Source organism: Zeugodacus cucurbitae, chromosome 5, assembly GCF_028554725.1.
Source record: "Zeugodacus cucurbitae isolate PBARC_wt_2022May chromosome 5, idZeuCucr1.2, whole genome shotgun sequence".
Taxonomy (NCBI): Eukaryota; Metazoa; Arthropoda; class Insecta; order Diptera; family Tephritidae; genus Zeugodacus; species Zeugodacus cucurbitae.
Window position 1 is genome coordinate 32,039,716 of NC_071670.1, and position 5,216 is coordinate 32,044,931.

At 35.7% G+C, this 5,216-nt stretch overlaps 1 non-coding gene across 1 annotated transcript; it reads right to left on the reverse strand.

The window, feature by feature from the left end:
• Positions 1-3,513: 3,513 nt before the first annotated feature.
• Positions 3,514-3,585, reverse strand: Trnah-gug (transfer RNA histidin (anticodon GUG)). The gene has a single exon. It is a non-coding gene; the product is annotated as a tRNA-His (tRNA).
• Between the last annotated feature and the right edge of the window lie 1,631 nt (positions 3,586-5,216).

A 5,216-nucleotide genomic window follows, 5' to 3' on the forward strand; every position in this document is an offset into this window, starting at 1 on the left:
TAGAAACTCATATATGATTCTAAGTGAATATGTTATTTTAAACATAATTTAGTTTGATATATCCTTATATCCAATATAGTAAATTCCGTTCCGTTCGGTTGACTGGTAATAACGAATGTTGAATTATAAAGCTTTATTAAAACCTGGAAATATAATTAAGTTGATTACTTCAGTGCGGATAATACTTTGTTTATAACATAAGTTTTGTAAGTTCTAGTTGTATTCCAGAGAGTGCAAGCAAAGGTACAAACACACCTTCCATTTATAAATACAATTTTTTTATTGTATAAATTTAACAAAAAGGGAGAAAGAAAGAAAGAAATTTGTTGACAAACTCAAATGCTAAGCCTAAAATGAGTATTTAATTTGTGTTACCTGCACACCTATTCAACAACCTCGCTAGAAATTGTGGTAGCAAAGTAAAATAGCGATAATAAAGTGCAATTGCACTTCACACACATGCACGTCAAACCATATCACACAAGTTTACCGCTCAACAATTTGGTGAAAAGTTCTGTCTCAACATTATAATTTGCTCTAAGCAAACTACGAACTACCTGGTTCAGAGCTATTACATATGAATGCAGATTAATATATAAATTAACATAAAGTTTTGCAAGTATTTTGATTTACTTTGCGTCTGCTACTTTTGCAAACTAACTTGGGTTGCTTGATGCAAGCCAGTTGCAAATTAAATTCTTCAAGATTTCTCGTATTTACCTTTTGTACACCAGGGCGTATAAGTAATACTAATCTACATTCCATCAGCCATTTCCTCAGGTCGCGCATAATGTGATCAAATCTAGAATTAAACTTACAGATTAACTGAAAGCAGCTTTAGTGACTCATATTGTCATTAATTTCATCGGCGAGGCTAATTTTCTGGTAGACTTCTAAAAGGAATCCACAAGCACTACAATATTTGAGCGCAATGGACCAATTTTAATATTTATAAATTCTATAATTTTATGCTATTTATGCTCACATTAATCTCACTTTTTAAGTTGTTTAATTCAAAAGAATTTGATTCTGCATAGAATTTAAAAAAAAATTTTTTTTAACAACGTTTTTTTTTTTAAATTTATTTTTTACATACAGTTGAACTTCTCTGACTCTAATCACCATAATCCACAAAAAACTTTGAGTTAGAGAGACTTCTGATTTACGGAAAGTAATTTGTATGAAATTTGACTTCCATTGTCAATTCAAGAGTTCGAGTTATGGGAGTTCAACTGTAATTGTTTCTCCTTCAATTCCACAGTGCATCCTACATCTAGTATTAGAAGCCTCTTAAAAGCGATGCCATTGTGGTGCATTTATAAACAACAGTAATTCCGCATCTTGCTCTGTGTAAGCGTAAGCGACTACCGTCGGTTGCATGTTTGCCTAACGGTATCTTTTATCAACTAGTGTTTACCCCGGTCTTTATTAGAACTGTAGTTGTTGGGCAGGCTGACGTCATAGCACTCCTCATTAATAAGTATACGCTAAATATGCTGCCAACTAGTTCGCTTAAATCTACCAACAACAACAATGACATTATCGTTTTACACTTTATCAAATGACTTTTTCATTGCGTACATTTCGTTTGGTTTTTTATTGCAATTGAAATGCGGAATTCGTGTGCCGCTTGTAATGCCTCCAGTTACGAGATTTTGCAGTTCCGCCTGTCGCTCATTAAATGCTTAAACGAGGTGAAAATACAATTGTGTTAATGGCGGTACAATGCATTCCACAGCTGCTGAAAGCGTTTGTTTATTTTTTCTTTTCCATTTCTTTGTGCCCTGTTGTGTTGTTTGTGTTGATTGTTGTTGCGCTTTTAACAGGTGCCCTTTCGATATGCCTACACCATTAACGTTGCTGTTGGCGTAAGCAAGTTGTTTGTTGACTTTTTAATTTCTAGCTGTTGTTATTTTGCCCATCCTGTGGCTGATACCTCAACACCGTCGTTGAGAGATAGCGTATTGCCAAAATATTCAGTTCGTTTTTTAATTTCAGTCACGTGTTAGCGTATATTTTACAGATTGATAAACTTTACTATCGCTATTCATCCTTTCAGTAAATTTGTTGTAGCTCCGGCTGGAAAAACAAAAAGTTACAAAAGAAAAAGGTATAAACATAACCCACGGCGGCCAGTCCAGCGTTTAAAGTTTAAATAAATTGTGAGCGGGAAGCATTTTTAAAGTGATTTTGGAAACCTGAAATAGGAATGTGGAATAAAGTTAGACAGTTCTATTAAAATGGATATCGAAATGATTGTTTAATAACACTATACAGCGAAATCGATTTTTTTTTAATTATTGGCCCAAACTATGTTTTTTTTGCTTTTTGAGTCATAAGTAAAAATGGTATATTCTCCGATTTTCGAAGTTATCGTCCAAAATCGAGATATTTGGAGAATACGCCTCCTGGACCCGTTTGGTCCAATACACAGAAAACAGTCCATTTTGTCGTATAGTGTAATAATTTCTCAATGCTTTGATATATTTAAAATTTATATAACTTCTAAATTTCTTTAACCCTAGACAGCTAACCTTCGTCGATTCGACGAGTACGAGAAAGAATATTCGTTGCCTCTCTTGCCCGCGAGGTTTGATCATCCCAACGTTGCTTGTCAACTCAGTGTTCGTTGAGCTTTTCTGAGAGGCACAGGTGTTTGGTGGGTAAGTACGATATTTTTCTAGATATTACGATAATGCTCATCGTTTCGACGAATGGTTAGGGATTTAATGTAATATATGTTTTTTTACTTTTTACAGTTTTAATCATGTCTTCAAGGCGATTGACCGATGTATCTAGACATCGATATTCGTAGTTGCCAGAATGTTCGAGTGACGATAACTTGCTAGCAATTGACTATATAAGGGCTGCCGGACTGGCAGCAAGACACAGTTCTGATAAGAGAGTTGTCGAGTGAGGACAATACTAAGGAGAGAGTTGTCGAGCAAAGTGTAAACAAGTTATAAGTTAGAGTTGTTAAGTAGAGTTTTAAGTAATAAAGTGGTAAGTCATAAGCAATTAGAAATAAAGATTAGAGTATAGCTATTAAAGTGTGACTTTTATTTGACAATCCGGTGATCGAACTCAGGGTAGAGTTTCAGCGTAAACGGCAGATTTTGGAAATCCGTTACAAAGTTATAGTTCAATTAGAATTTTTTTTAGATAAACAATACCTGATCTCCAATGCAATTATTAGTTCATATTTTATTCCAATATCTTCGTTGGTGCTTTATATAAGTATTAGAACATCGGGATTATGTAGCTTGAGATTGGTGGAGTGGTTCTCATATATCAAGATGCTTTTGATCCAAAGATATGATTTTCATATAAGCCCTTCCAAATTGTTAAACGCCCAGTCATATGTATATACAAGCTATAGAACTATTTAAAAGAAAGACATTAAATTAGTTAATTAGCATCAAGAAGAATGATTAGATCTTCAACTAAACTTGCAGTAAAAAAAATTAAAAAAAAAACATTATTCCATCCGTGACAATGCTAATTTCTTAGCATTGCCGTGACCAGGATTCGAACCTGGGTTACTACGGCCACAACGTAGGGTCCTAACCACTAGACGATCACGGCTATTGGAATCTTATTATCAACCAGAGTTATTTTTTAATATAATCAAGCTAAAACTAGATTTGTGGCATACATTTAGATATGAGTATGCTTGCATGCAGGCAATCAACCAGTAATTAGAGCAGCGCACAAAAATAAATTAAATAACAGCAGGCGATCGAAGAAAGAAGTAAGTGAAGTAAAATTGGTTAGATTTGAAAAAAATGTTATTAAAGCTTAGTTGGTTAAGTGTTTGTAGTTTATATGCTATATTTAATAAATAAAACACTTACTATGTCTACTTTCAGTTTTTGGGGTCGCACTACTCCTGTGCTGGTTGTGGTATAACTAAATGTCAAAGAGACGTGTGGCATGTGGCAAGTTGCTGTGTTTATGTGTTTCGCATGCATTTGTGGTCATAAGTAAATGTGCATGTATGTGTGCGTATAAACCGTCAGCTTAACATTATTCGCCTCCAAATGTAACACGTTATTGTTTAATCCTTCTGACAATCCCAGAGAATCACCACAAACACATCAACAGAGAGGCCACTGTGTAGCCTGGCAAAATACCAGCTTCGTCCAGCGCTAACTATATGAATTACTTACTGACTAAATGACTGACAGATTGACTGACTGACCTTCGACTGATACTGATACCGGGCGCTTGTGGCGCTACATAAATATTAGTGCAGTTGACAGTTGCCATTTGTTGCCGCAAACGCTTGACATTGTTGTTGCCCTTTATCATAGTTGCCTCTCTTGTTATTGTGCTCACTGCTTAACACGCCACTGTTTGTTGCTCTATTGTCCGAAGTTTCCACAATTGCTGGCGGCATTTCAAAGTGTTTGTCGTAACTGTACACGCTGCGTTGTTCACAACTTTGCCATTCAGGTGGAAGGTTAGTATGCGTGTACGAAGGTTTGTGCGCGCCGGCGACAAATGTCAATTTGGTGATTTATATGATCGTCACGTTTCCGTAGCCAACGTGGCAGTGTGTTAATCGAGCCGTATACGCAACAGCTAATAGCCAACGGCAATGACTACTAAACAACAACAACAAGACATACTGAAATTGACTGCAGCGTTCGTTCTAAGCCATAGAGGAATGTCGACGATAGTAGTAGTTACCGTATGAAACGCTAGAAGTCATTGCTGGGCTGACATTTTCAGAACATTCGATTCCAGCTGAAAATGGCACTTTTTAAATTCAGGTTAACTCCTATGAAAATAATTAGTTGCGCTTCTACCATTATCAACTGAATTTCTGCGAAATTCTTGTGAAGCGAATATATAATTAGATAAATTAACACACGTTGTAAGAATTGCTGATTTTAAGGCTGAACACTGAGGAGGAAAAAATGTTCTGACTTTTCGTTCAAGTGTTCCAACAAGAGCTAGATGCCGGGCTATAAGAACTACAATAAGAACTACATTTTCTTGATATACTGGATATAGAAACAGGACTCCAGTTGTAGTAGTGATTACATGACGGAATACCATAACATTTTCAATGCTCCATGTACAGAAACTGAGGACCTCAAGCCTATGGGTGAAAATACATTAATACACTTCAGAGGACTAATTTTTCTGATAATAAGGTGGCTTGGAGCCAAATCGGGCCAATATTTCTTTTAGTCCCCATATACTTAATA